Source organism: Podarcis tiliguerta (genome assembly GCF_965153285.1).
Source record: "Podarcis tiliguerta genome assembly, chromosome: Z".
In the NCBI taxonomy this organism is placed as follows: domain Eukaryota; kingdom Metazoa; phylum Chordata; class Lepidosauria; order Squamata; family Lacertidae; genus Podarcis; species Podarcis tiliguerta.
The window spans coordinates 19,558,018-19,572,487 of NC_139553.1; the positions used below are offsets into that span (position 1 = coordinate 19,558,018).

The 14,470-nt window shown below is 43.0% G+C and overlaps 2 long non-coding RNA genes across 2 annotated transcripts in view; both read left to right on the forward strand.

The window, feature by feature from the left end:
- LOC310669788 overlaps positions 1–14,470 on the forward strand; it is a 546,967-nt gene that overhangs the window by 361,747 nt on the left and 170,750 nt on the right. The window lies entirely within an intron of this gene.
- LOC310669778 lies at positions 6,254–14,375 on the forward strand. The gene is made up of 3 exons (XR_014507380.1): positions 6,254–6,330; positions 6,957–6,983; positions 14,235–14,375. It is a non-coding gene; the product is annotated as an uncharacterized lncRNA (long non-coding RNA).

Here is a 14,470-nt window from a genome sequence, read left to right on the forward strand (position 1 = left end):
ACGAAAGAGCCGTTTTTTGCATGACATTATTTTATCCTGGCTCTCTTGGGGATCTACCACTTGACACATCCCAGTGTGTTCTGAATGTGTCACCAACATCAGAAACTGATCTATACTTGATCCGTGGGAACCTGCAAGCAGAACATGAGCACAAGGACCCGCTCCCGTCCTGTGGCTTCCAGAAACAGGCATTCCGAAGTATTGCTACCTCCAACCGTGGAGGGCAGAGCACAGCTATAGTGACTGGTAGCCATGAATATTATTTTCCTCCTCCGTGAATTTGTCCTGTCCTCTTTTAAAGCCATCCAAGTTGATTGCCATCACCACCTCCTGCAGGAGTGAGTTCCATAGTTTAACTAAGAAGTTCATTCTTTGATTTGCCCTGAATCTTTCAACATTCAGCATCTTTGTATGCCCATTTCTAGATAGATAGATAGATAGATAGATAGATAGATAGATAGATAGATAGATACTGGGAACTGAACCACCAACATCACATTTCTAGGGTCTATGTCCAGGATGAGTGGAGCTGAGCTCATTGAGGTTTTACAGATACATTGAAGATCCCAGTGTTCCTTGTCTTTGGTAGGTATGTATGGAACATATTGGTGACACATGAGCCCGCTTTGCAGAAAGGTTGGAATAGAAGGTCCTAGGTTCAATTCACAATGACAGAGACCCCCACCAGAGACCCTAGAGAGGGTGTTGCCAGTCACTGTGGACAGTACTGAGCAAGATGGGCCAATGATCATTATAAGGCAGCTTCCTTTATTCCTATGTTATATTATAGAAGCAAAACAAATGTAATTTTATGAAGTATTGAAGACAACCTTTAACTAAATGACTCCTTGGGAAAATGTGGAAATGATCTTTGGAAACTTTGAGGCAACTGGACCCAAATCTGTAATGCTACAAACCTTATGGGAGAAAACTTCCTTTTCCTATCTTATTTCTTTACAATTGCTAGGGGCTGGACGTTTCCAGTAATGAGTCCTTTTGCTTTGCGAAAACACTGCATCATGGAAATATTTCCATTCATCATGGTGTTCATTGTCTGAAGTCTCTCCCTGTATCATTGGGTGCGTACTCTGAAATCCTGCCCTGCGTTGGGGAGTTTGCAGTCTAGAATCTCTCCCTGCATTATGGGGTTTGTTGTGTGAAAGTTCTCCTTGCATAATGGGTGCATAGTCTAAAATCGCTCCTTGCACCATGGGGTTTGCAATCTGAATTCTTTCCCAGCATCATGGGCTTTCTAGTCTGAAATGTCACCCTGCATCATTGGGTTTGTAGCCTGAAATATCTCACTGATTTGTAATGTTTATGGAAGACCATCTGCTTTGCATGCAGAAAATCTCAGGGACAATCACATGGCATCTCCAGGTGGGTCTAAGAGACAGCTCTGCCTGAAAAACCAGAGAGCCATTGCCAGTCAGTACTGAGCTAGCTGGACTAATAGGTCTGATTCAAGGTAAGGCAGCTTCCAAGTTTTCTGAGATATTCTGTGGACTGTTGAGGGGTTTTGTTCTCCTCCCACTTTCAGGGCATCCATCCCACCCACTCCCTCTCCTGCTCCTACCTCTGGAAAAGAAAGCTGCCTGAAGGGTATGCCAGTGAGGTGCAGTGAGGTCCTGCTTCTCCAAAGATTGGTCTGTTCCCTTGAGGCAAAGGTGGATGACCTGAAAAAAGGTAATAGAGGCTCTCTAATAACACTAGAACTTGTGGGTGTTCAATGAAGCTGAATGTTGGAAGGTTCAGGACAGATAAAAGGAAGGACTTCTTAGTTAAGCTATGGAACTCCCTCCCACAGGAAGCAGTGGCAGCCACCAACTTGGATGGCTTAAAAAGAGGATTGAGGAAAACAATCATGGAGGAGGACAATGGTATTGATGGCTATGAGCCAGGACAGCTAAGCTTCACTCTCACAGTTCAAGGCAGCAATACTTCCAAATACCAGTTGCCAGAAACCACAGGAAAGGAAAGCACTCTTGTGTTCCAGTCCTGCTTGCTGGTTTCCTTTTTGGTTGGCCACTGTGAGAACAGGATACTGGAGTAGATGGGACATTAACCTGATGCAGCAGGGTTCTTCTTATGTTCATATGTGAGCTGTGAATGAGAATTCAGGGATGCTGTAGCTGTGTCCCACTCCCATGGTTACAGGGAGTGGGAGAATTCTGTCGAGGAAAATGAGGGTCTTGAGAGGAGAGCATCTGTAAGGAAGACAGAAGCATTCCCTTCAAAGGACTTACTCCTTATTGCTTTTTTAAAAATATTATTGAATCTGGGATCTTTGCATCAACACATCAGAAGAGTTTTGCTGGTTCTGAACATGCACCCATCTACTGTTGTTCTATGATTCTACTGCAGGGTTTCAGCTTTTTATGTGAATAGCCCTCTAAATGCCGCCCCACTAGCATTTCCGAAGTGTATGCTCATGCAATGTGTATAAGCTCTCGATATGTAGAGGGGGAGGGGAGAGGGAAGAGAAACATATGTTTGTGCTTTGGCTATGACTACTACAGCCTGCTCCCCACCCCCAGTGGTCTTCACGCTTTGCATTAGCCCAACCCAATTATGACTTCAAAGTTCTCAAGTTCAGCTTTGCCTCCAATGCGGGAGCATTCACAGGGTTTGCAATGGCTCCCCACTCCTATTTATTTCACCCACCCCACACCAACAAGTCGAAGGGACCTCTTTCCATCTGTGGGGTTGTTGTTTTTTTGTTTTGCATTTGAGATATTCGACCTGACTTTAATTTGAGTTAAAGCATCTGATATTTCTAATAGCAATAACCAGTGGGATTTTTCTGGCAGTACTTACCAGTATGCACTCCTAATGTGTGGCAGGAGCTAAATGATAGTATCATAGAATTGTAGAACTAGAAGGGACCACATAGGTCATCTAGTCCAATGCCTTGCAAAATAGATAACAAGCACCTGGAAATCACAGAGAAGTGGCAGAATAAGTGGATGTCCCCAAGAAACCCGAGAGTCCTGATTTCTCTCCATGCCCCTTTGTTGTCTGGGTGAGAGGAATGCCTCACAATGCTGACCCTCAAGGATAGCTCAGTTGTTAGAGCATAGGACTCTTAATCTCTCAGGGTCATGAGTTTGAGTCTCACATTCAGCAAAAAGATTCCTGCATTGCAGAGGGTTGGACTAGACCCTTGCAACTCCACAATTCCATGATCATTAATAATAATAATAATAATAATAATAATAAAAATTATTTGTACCCCACCCATCTGGCTGGGTTTCCCAAGCCACTCTGTGCAGCTTCCAGCAAAGATGAAAAATATATTAAAATGTAATCAAGGGATTAAGACTTTCCAAAAGCATCTGTCTATTTCAGAGATGGGAACATAGCACTTAAGATTGAGAAATGAGATATGTAGGAGAAATTCTATGTTCCAGAGTGGTTGATTGAAGTTGTGGCAGTTTGTCAGGATGAACCCAAGGATGAAAAAGGGCTGCAATTAATAGATCATGGAGACATAGAAGGTTTCCTTGCCAAGCTTTCCTCAAATAAATAGGGAGACATTGGCATGGAGAAGAGGAAACTGGGGGCTTGTCCACACCTTCACTTGTCCTATGCCTAGAAAGCACAGGTTCAAGCAGCTTTCTGTTTCACCCATGTTTTCAAGTCCAAGCAGTTTTCTCCTTGCCTCACTCCTTTCCCAGGGAAAATCTGCTCTTTAGTTTTAAATTGGGGGTGAAAGGCAATCCATAGAAAACCTGATTGCCACTTGCTCCAGCTGAGTCCTGAAGAGGAGAAGAGGAGGAAGACTGAAAGGAAGCACAAGTATCTGAAGAGCTGCCACATTGAATATGGAGGAAGCCTGTTTTCTGCTGCTCCAGAGGTGAGGATCTGAACCAATGGATTTGAATGACAAGAAAGGAAATTCTGACTAAACCTTAGAAAGGACATTCTGATGGTTAGTGCTGTTGGACAGTAGAACGAATTCTCTTGGAAAGTGGTAGACCTTCCTTCATTAGAGGTTTCTAAGCAGAGGTTGGGTGGCCACCTGCAAGGGAATCTTTAGCTTTGATTTCTGCTTTGCAGGGGATTGGTCCCTTCCAAGCCTGAAACTCTATGAGCCTATGAAAGAGAGCACCAGGGAAGCATGGGTGTATCTAAGCGAATCCTGACCTCTTGCCTCAGTGTCCCTCTTTCACATCCCTCTGACTTCAACCCTATTGTGGTCAAACATCTTTGGATACAATTTGTTCCTTTGTCTTGGCATCAAAACTCAGAACCCAGAGATTAGGAAAAAAAGATCACCAAGTGGCCATTTCTGGATTTCCTTTGCTTCCTGAGCTGAGCTCGTGGGCTGCCTCGTAAACTACCTCAAAATCTTTGTTAGCGTAGCCGATGGGGTGAATATTTGGTCTTAAAGCAACACATTGTGGTCCGGAAGGTCAGGCTCCATTACTTTAATTGCCAAATCATCCTCCCCCCTCTGGTCCCCTAGCGGAGGGAAATAATGCCCCAATAGCCTCACAACAATGAGGAATTTCTAACTTTTTCCTTTGAAAGCAGACATGGTATCAAGAGCAGGCCAGAAAGAAATCTTACCCACACAGATTCCTCGAAAAAAACTCAACAAGTGTCATTTTGAATTCCATAAAAAAACATCAAAAGAGCCTGCTGAATCAATGGCCCAATTAGTGCAGCATCCTGTCCTCTCAGTGGACAACCAGATGCCCTCTCACCTCCTATGGTTTCCAGCAACATTGCTGCATCCAACTGTGAATGCAGAGCCGAGCCATCATGGCTGGTAGCTATCGGTAGCCTTATATGTTAGAGTATGTGTCTGAACTCGCATGCATGCCAAGCATTCATGTGTATGCACACACACACTAATGAGAGGTCTGGGATCTATCACTAGAGTTATAACGTGTGTCCGCTTATGAATATGTGTTTGCCTCCATTCCTTCCTAAATAAAACTCCTGGCACCCGATACTTTTTGTTCTGGTCTGGCGATCCTAATGATCTCTTAACTGCTAGACCCAGTAATTTTTAGAGGTAAACAAATAGCTATACATTAAGATTCCTGAGAGACAGATTAACAAAGAAAGCTTCATTTATTATACGAAATGAAAGTGGCAGAATACATAAATGCTGTTTCAGACAGTAAAATTGCAATTTAAACAGGCAGCAAATCTTACTATGCATACACGCTTTGATGTGAAGTGGAAGAATCCCTACCTATTCCCAAAATCCTACAGAAGTGAGCGTGACAATTTTGCCAACAGGACTCACACTAATACTAAGTTAAAAAATGGAAGTTCGTTTTTGAACCATGTAACTGAGCAGACGTCTGAGGCTGAGGCTTCAGATTCAGATCTCATGTTTGAGACCAACTTTGTATTTTGTGACCAATAATCCCTTGCCTCTGTTGTTTTTTCTGCAGCACTGAATGATGCATGAGTGAGACCTCTCATTACTGTAAGTAAAGTGTTTAAACTTACTTAAGGTTGTGCTCTATTCATTCCAAGACGGGTACAGGCAGGGGAGCAAATTAGAAATGCTGAATGCTGGGACATTTTAAAGGTCTAGTAACCTATATTTCCAATGCTTTGCAAACACACATATTTCAGTTTTAAATTCTGCTGGTTGGTTGTTTGGTTTTCGGGTTAGAGAGTGCATCAAGCCCCCCCTTTTAATTCAGACAGTCAGCTGTTTTCCTTTTGCAGTTTCTCACACTCATGGGAATACCAGGATCAACTGGTATTCCACAGTTATTTCCCAGCATAATGTTACGATGGCCCAGAGCAGGAATAAATCCCAGAGTTGTGAAAGTATTTTGCAGAGATTTTTTGAGCTTTTGGAGTGATTTTTCAGACTTTCAGATTCCCCCAGCCACCCCTTAGGCTCAGGGGGAGGGAGAAGCTTTCACCACCAGTCTTTTGTTTGCTTTGTTTCTATTGTGAGAGGATCAACTCCCCCTCCTTTCTCTACTCACATTGTAGGGGGTTGGACTAGATGACCCCCAGGGTCCCTTCCAACTCTTCAGTTTCATGATTCTATGCAAAGTCAGCCCATTCTTGAGTAACTGAGGAGAGCCTCCTCTCACTCTGGTGTTTCCTTTCCCAGACATAGATTCTTTTAAACACATATTTTCGAAACCAAACCACAATCCCAGCTAGTCATTCCACTTGGAAAAAGCAGGCAGGGCTTTCTTGTTTTTGAAGAGATAACAATGTTGCCTTTGTTTCGTTTTCCCCTCTCTTCCCACCCTCCTCCTCTTCCATTCCATTTTCCCCAGCTCATAAGCTGCCCCATGACATTGTCGATCCTGCGCCAGGAATTGGAGGACTCACTAGAAGAGCGTAAGAGCATAAGCAGAGCCTGCTGGATCAGGCCAATGGCCCATCTAGTCCAGCACTCTGTCCTCACAGTGGCACACCAGATGCCCAAATGGAAAACCTGCAAGCAGGACCTCAGCCCAAGAGCCCTTTCCCCTCCTGTGGTTCCTAGCAACCCATATTCAGAAGCATTGCCCCATTTTGCAGGCAGAACATAGCCATCCTGGCTAGTAGCCATCAATAGCCCTCTCTTCCATGAACTTGTCTAATCATCTTTAAAAGCCACCCACAATTTTACTAAAAACTCCTTTCTTTTATGTGTCCTGAATCTTCCAACATTCAGCTTTGTTGGATGTCCACAAGTTTGAGTGTTAGGAGAGAGGGAGAGAAACTTTTCTCTATCCACTTTCTTCATGCCATGCATAATTTAATAGTAGTACGACTCATGCAACACGTTGGCGACTAATATACATACAATAATTGTCAAAATAATTATACATTCTTTATCAATCTTCTGAGAAAAAATACAAAACCTTGTTCAAAGCCACAGAGACTTACGAACTACCCAACCTAAGATGAACTTATAATGTCTGGTTTCAATGGATTTTTCAAATGCTTAACTCAGTCTTTTGTTTTCTTTATCTTTTTAGGTAAGTTCATGAAGATACCAACAAAGGGTAAGTTCAGTGTTGTTCACAATACTGAGAGATGCTAGTGAAGTTGTAAGGTAAAGGTAAAGGTACCCCTGCCCGTATGGGCCAGTCTTGACAGACTCTAGGGTTGTGCGCCCATCTCACTCAAGAGGCCGGGGGCCAGCGCTGTCCGGAGACACTTCCGGGTCACGTGGCCAGCATGACGAAGCTGCTCTGGCGAGCCAGAGCCGCACACAGAAACGCCGTTTACCTTCCCGCTAGTAAGCGGTCCCTATTTATCTACTTGCACTTTGATGTGCTTTCGAACTGCTAGGTTGGCAGGTGCTGGGACCGAACAACGGGAGCGCACCCCGCCACGGGGATTCGAACCGCCGACCTTACGATCGGCAAGCCCTAGGCGCTGAGGCTTTTACCCACAGCGCCACCTGCATCCCTAGTGAAGTTGTAGATGGATGTTAATGAAGTTATAGACAGGCGTTTTGCACCTGTTTCGCCCTGGCAGTCCAAGTAAGGCCGCTGTTCGCCCCGGTGGGACCTTTTTACTGGGGCTTTCAGATATCACACTCCCAAGGTAGCTTTCCGGGCTTCTTCAGTGGTCTAACCTCAAAGCCTTGATACGTATATTGATACTCAATTTCATAAAGAATACTATTTCTTGACTTAAACTTAAGAGACTGATTTGCTTCATAATTTAATAAGCTTCTATTACACAATCTCAACCTCGCCTTTTCTCTAAAGTAAAATGTCCCAAATGCTGCAACCTTTCTCTATAGCAGAGTTGCTCCATTCCCTTGATAACAATTCTGGGTGCCACAATTTAAGGATATTGACAAGCTGGAATATGTGCAGAGAAAGGCAAATAGGATGATCAAGGGTCTAGATGCCAAGGCTTATGAGAAACTGTTGAAGGAGCTGGGTATGTTTAGCATGGAAAACAGGAGACTGAGAGGTGATATGATTGTTGTTGTTGTTGTCGTTTAGTCGTTTAGTTGTGTACAACTCTTCATGACCCCGTGGATGAAAGCACACCAGGCACTTCTGTCTTCCACTGCCTCAGCTTGGTCAAACTCATGTTAGTAGCTTCGAGAATACTGTCCAACCATCTCGTCCTCTGTCATCCCCTTCTCCTTGTGCCCTCCATCTTTCCCAACATCAGGGTCTTTTCCAGGGAGTCTTCTCGTCTCATGAGGTGGCCAAAGTATTGGAGCCTCAGCTTCAGGATTTGTCCTTCCAGTGAGCACTCAGGGCTGATTTCCTTAAGAATGGATACGTTTGATCTTCTTACAGTCCATGGGACTCTCAAGAGTCTCCTCCAGCACCATAACTCAAAGCATCAATTCTTCAGCGATCAGCCTTCTTTATGGTCCAGCTCTCACTTCCGTACATCACTACTGGGAAAACCATAGCTTTAACTATACGGACCTTTGTTGGCAAGGTGATGTCTCTGCTTTTTAAGATGCTGTGTAGGTTTGTCATCACTTTTCTCCCAAGAAGCAGGTGTCTTTTAATTTTGTGACTGCTGTCACCATCTGCAGTGATCATGGAGCCCGAGAAAGCCATCTTCAAATATCTAAAGGGCTGTCACATGGAAGATGGAGCAAGCTTGTTTTCTCCTGTTCTGGAAGCTAGGACTCGAACCAATGGCTTCAAGCTCCAAGAAAGGAGATTCTGACTAGACATCAGGAAAAACTTTCTGACAGAGCTGTTCGACAGCAGAATGGTCTCCCTTGGGAGGTGGTGGGCTCTCCTTCATTGGAGGTTTTTAAGCAGAGGTTGGGTGGCCATCTGTCAGGGAATCTTTAGCTGACTTTCCTTCAGAGCAGGGGGTTGGACTAGATGAGTCTTGGGGTGCCTTCCAACTCTATAATTCTATGATTCTATTAATTTGGAAGATTCAGGACAGATAATAGAAAGTCCTTCTTCCTACAGCACATAGTTGAGCTGTAGAACATGCTCCTGTAGGGCATAGTGGTAGCCACCTACTGTGAAAACAGGACAGATGTCATAGATGGGCCATTGGCTCTTCTTATGTTCTTACAGTATTTAGAAACATGAGTAGCTTAATACTGGATGGGGTGGAGTGGGGAAGAAACCTGATCATTGTGGCTCTATAAGAAGAGCTTTCCCTATTATTATTATTATTATTATTATTATTATTATTATTATTTGTTGGTTCATGAAAAAATAGACATAAAACAGAATTCCTGGATACCAAGATCCAAGTTTGGGGCAAGTACTACTTGATCAATTAAGCCCCTTCTGAAATTGTCCATCCTAATTTTGTGTGGGTGGGTGGGGGGAGTTCCCTCCATTTCCACTTCTTCCATTATTTTTCCAGAAGACTTACCACAGGCTTGGTAGCTTTTTCTTTTGAATTCACTCCAAATTGCACTGTCTGTTGGACCTTTAAAATATGCCTCTTTCTGTTCCAAAACTTCTGTCTTCCCCCTCCCATAAGAAAAGACCACACATCTGGTAAATTAAAAACTGGTTTCCTTACAAACTCTTCAAAGATCAGATTCATGTGCTTTTCCCTCCCATCAGTCAGAAAAATTGCACGGGCAGTAAAATTTGGCTTGATCGCAAAGTGGAGAAGGTTCCTAAAATACGGGTTTAGAAACTCAAGCATGGCCTGTGATAGCCATGTGAATTCTTCATGCACTGAGTTCATCAGGTAGACTGGATGTGAACGAAGACTTGATTCCCTCCCACGATGATACACCGTAAGCCTACAACCACAGTTCTAATCCCTTCGTGCAATAATTAGACATAAGAATGTTGGTTAAATGAGGCTGGTTATCCCAGACCCTTAACCTCAAGGTCCCAGGGTGGGTTAAAACAGATAAAACACAGTGCTGCACAATATTCAAAACCATTTAGAACAGTGGTTTCCAAATTGGGTGGTAAATAGTGGATTTTTTAAAACAAAAGTTGACTGACTTTATGTGAGGAATTCTTTAGCTGTGATTCCTGCACTGCACGGGGTTGGACTAGATGGTCCTTGAGGAAACTTCCAACTCTACAATTCTATGATTAAAGCAGAGGAGGAGTGAGGAAGGTTGTCAAATCTCTGCCATTTGCTCCACCTCTGTCTTCTCCTTCATCATCTGCAAGGGTGTCTTAATTGTTTTATTTTATGCAGCTTATCAGACCTGTCTTTACTGCCCACCCCACCCCTTTCAAAAGTGTTGCTCCCATTCATCCCTAGCACATATTCATTCAACAGTGGGGTGGGGGCCTCTCTTTGTTCCAAGTTCAGCTCCTATATCATCCTGCCAAAGAGTTCGGGCTCCCTCACAACTGCCTCGCCAGCCCTGCATGTCTGGGGATTCATGATAAACTGCCATCTCAACATTTCACCCCACATTACAAATGAACTGTGTGGAATGGGTAGGAAAGATGGAAAGGGGGTGGGGGTGGGGTTAAGTCTGCAAACCTTGCTGGTATCCATTATGCCTGGAGAGTGACACTCCCAACCACCGGCCCACAATCTCTGTTTTTGGGTCTGAAGGCAGTTAATGCTAGCAGGATTAGCACTTGGAGAGGGGGCAGAATTGAGAAGAGTTTTGAAGTGGGATGGATTTGAAAATCCTGGGCTGTAAGATTAAAAGGGTGTGGAGGAAGGTGTGGAGGCATGGTTCTGTGATAAGATGAAAGAATCGTAGTGCTGGGACCCCCAAGGGTCTTCTAGTCCACCCCCTGCAATGCAGGAATCATAGCTCAAAAATCCCTGACAGATGACCGTATAACCTCTGCTTCAAAGCCTCCAATGAAGGAGAAGCCCCACATTCCACTGTCAAAAAACAGCTCTTACCCTCAGAAAGTTCTTCCTAAGGTTTAATCAGAATCTTCCTTCTTGTAATTTGAACTTGTTGGTTTGGTTCTGCCATCTGGGGTAGCGGGGGGGGGGGGGGAGCTTGCTCCATCTTCCATGTACCACCCTTCAAATATTTAAAGATGTCTGTCATAGCTTTTCTCAGTCTTTTCTTCTCCAAGCTAAACACACTCAACTCCCTCATCCATTTTTTATAAGGCTTGGTTTCGTGTCCATTGATCATCCTTGTCACTCTTCTCAGCCCACCCTATAGGTTGTCAATATCCTCCTTAAACTTGGGTGCCCAGAACTGACACAGGACTCCAGAAGGTGTCTGGCCAAGGCATAATAGAGCAGTACTTTGACTTCCTTGCATCTAGACACTGGAAGTCTGTTGATGAAGCCTATAATTGCATGAGCCTTTTTTTGCTGTTGCATCACACTGTTAACTCACATTTCCGGACCCTTCATAATCTTGGTGGGCATCTTTTAAGCATGCAATCGCTAACCTGAGCATCTTAAGTGGTCGAGTGCAGAAAGCATCCGAATAATGCATAATGTGCTTCTGAACTATCGCTAACCCCCACTTCTTCACAATATCTCAATGTTTAATTTGAGACACAGAGGGATCCAAAGTAGAATAAGGAAGCATAATAAAAAATGACTTACATTTGCAAGCCCACCAGCTGTGTGCACAAAAGCACAGCTTTGAATGCTCTTTGATTGAACAACTTTCACACATTCCTGTGTAATGAGGCAGTTATTTAAAAGAAGAAATCACATTTCCTCCATGAAGATTCTCTGCTTTCTTCCAGCAAGTTCCTCACAAGTTTTCAGAAACTTTCAGGCTGGTACAGTGCTACCTCGGTTTAAGAACAGCCCTGTTTACGAATTATTTGGTTTACGAACTCTGCAAAACCAGAAGTAGTGTCCCAGTATGCGAACTTTACCTTGGTCTAAGAATGGAAGCTGAATGGTGGAAGGGCACTGTCGGCAGGAGGCCTCATTAGGGAAAGTGCCCCTCAGTTTAAGAACAGATTCGGTTTAAGAACAGACTTCTGGAATGGATTAAGTTCGTAAACCGAGGTACCACTGTACTCCTCATTCACTCACTCACAGTCATAGGAACCAACTTCAGTCTCCTAATAAAATATTCAAGAGGGCCATTCCCCTCCAAAGTTAATTAGTATTACCATTCAAATGGTGTTTCTGCACTGCATCATGTGATCAGTTATGCAGGCCGAGGCTTACCTTGTCCCCCCCCCTCAAATATTTTGTTCACGTAGGCACCCCTACTCACAATTAAATCATAGAATTGTAGAGTTGGAAGGGTTGGTTATTCCTCCAGTGAAGGAAAGTCCATGGTTCCTCATCATCCTGGAAAAATGTAACAAGGAGTCTCTTGAAACAATTTTGTCAGCTAGAAAATTATAGAATATAATGTCCAATAAAAATAAGTCCAATCAATTTTCCCATGCTAAATTGACTTTGTGGGGAAACCCAACTTTAAACATTGGGGGCAATATGGAAAAGTGGGGTGGAAGTGAGCATACTGACTTTGAAGCAGCTGATAGATGAGGAAGATTAATTTTACATGAATGCTATTTTAAGAGATAAATATCATCTCTCAGATGCAGCACAAGGGCAATATTTGCACCTGCAACACTTGGTAACTGCTTTCTTTGGGTCAGCAGTTTTTACAGCTTCTGGGATAGCAGAACAATTGGTCAAATCCTTTGAAACTAAAATGCCTGTGATAATCTTTTATAGATATTTGCTATCAGTGAATCAATTTGATACACAGGTTTTAAGAAATGAGAGAAACAAAGAGTTGGAGGTTCCTATTCAACCTAGACAGTGGGAAAGAGTTTTAGTTTCTATAGCAAAGGTGTCAATCAACTTTGAATTACAACATATACAACAGAAAATAATATTTAGACTTTATTGGACTCCACTACCTGTAGAAAAGAACTGTCTAAGACAGCATGTGGTTGGAGATGTAATAATGATAAAGCTTATTTGAAACGTGTTTTTACGATGCCCTTCACTTACTAAGTTTTGGGAGAAAGCATTGGATTGTATAAACATGACTGCGTAAAAAGTTAAAATTTTCAGAGTGAAATATTCTTTTGAATTACTTACCTACCATATGGAATTTGACAACTGGCCAATGTAAATGGATGCTTCATGCCCTTACTATGGCCAAAAGGTTGATATTGACCCCTTCAGTCAATGGCCCCCTTCAGTCAATGGATTCAGGATATGACAACACTCAGGACTTATAAATGGATTGTTTATAGACTTAGACTTTGCATGGACAAGTATAAGAATATTTTAAAAACATGTATAAAAAAATAGTAGGTTATAAATAACCATATTTGTATTTGGATAATAATGACATTTATATACATATATACTAGACAAGCATATGTTTGCATATATAGTGATATTATAATATACCTTCCCCCTTTTTATTCCCCGCCCCCATTTCCCCCATGTTGTTTTTATTTTATTTTTAAGTCCCCTGTGATATTAGTGCAGAGATGCTGGTATAATGAGGGCTGGATGAGGTAACCTTTAGGTGGATTTGTAGCTGGTTGACAAACTGAACCCAAAGAGAGCTCACTAAAGGTCCCTCCTCATCCTGGGATAAAGGGACAAGTTGGGTGCCACAAGGTTCTGTCCTGGGCCCGTTGTTGTTCAATGTCTTTATAAATGATTTGGATGAAGAAATAGAAGGGATGATCATCAAATTTGCAGATGACACCACCTGGGAGGGATAGTCAATGCTGCAGAAGACAGAATTGGGATTCAAGATGGCCTTAAAGAGATTGGAAAACTGGGCCCAAACTGAAAAAAAAATGGATTTCAATGGGGAGAAATGTAAGGTTCTACACTAAGACAAAAAGAAGCAGTGGCACAAAGGTAAGATGTGGGATACCTGGATTGCTAGTAGGGCATGTGAAAAGGATCTAGGTCTTAGTAGACCACAAGCTAAGCAGGCGAATTAAACTAAATGCTATTTTAGGCTGCACTGACATAAGTATAGTGTCCAGGTCAAGGGAAGTAATAGTACCGATTCCTTTCAGACTGAGGGAAGAAGGGCTGAACAGTCTTCCAGCTGTTCTTCTGGTCCAGATGTGACCCAAAACCTTTGGGTGTTTGAGGCTGGACGGAGAAAGCTGAGCTCTCTGCTTTGCTGGCTGCATAAAAGCAGGGAGAAGAGAACAGAAACATGGAAGGAATGGCAATGAAAGCTGAGCCAGCTCCATCCCATCAACTCTAACAGAAAAAAGAAATGGGGAAGAAGAAGAAAACACCTTTTGGTTTAAACATGTTGCAGTGAGTGCTTTCTGTGTTTGTAAAGTTCCAGCTTTCAATGATCGTGCCTTTAGAAAATGTGTTATTCAGGCAGTATCAGTATAGTAAGTAATTCTGTCCTATCTCATGCTTCATCACAGGTCCCTCCATTAGTTGGATCAGTCAGATAAGAACATCAGAAGAGTCCTACTGGATTAGGCCAACATCCTGTTCTCACAATGGCCAACCTGGTGCATGTGGAAAACCAACAAGCAGGATTCAAGCACAAGAGCCCTCTCCCCTGCTGGATCAGCCCAATAGACCATTGGTCCAGCATCCTGTTCTCACAGTGATTTTATACAGTTCTGTACAGTTTTGGGCACCCCAGTTTAAAAAG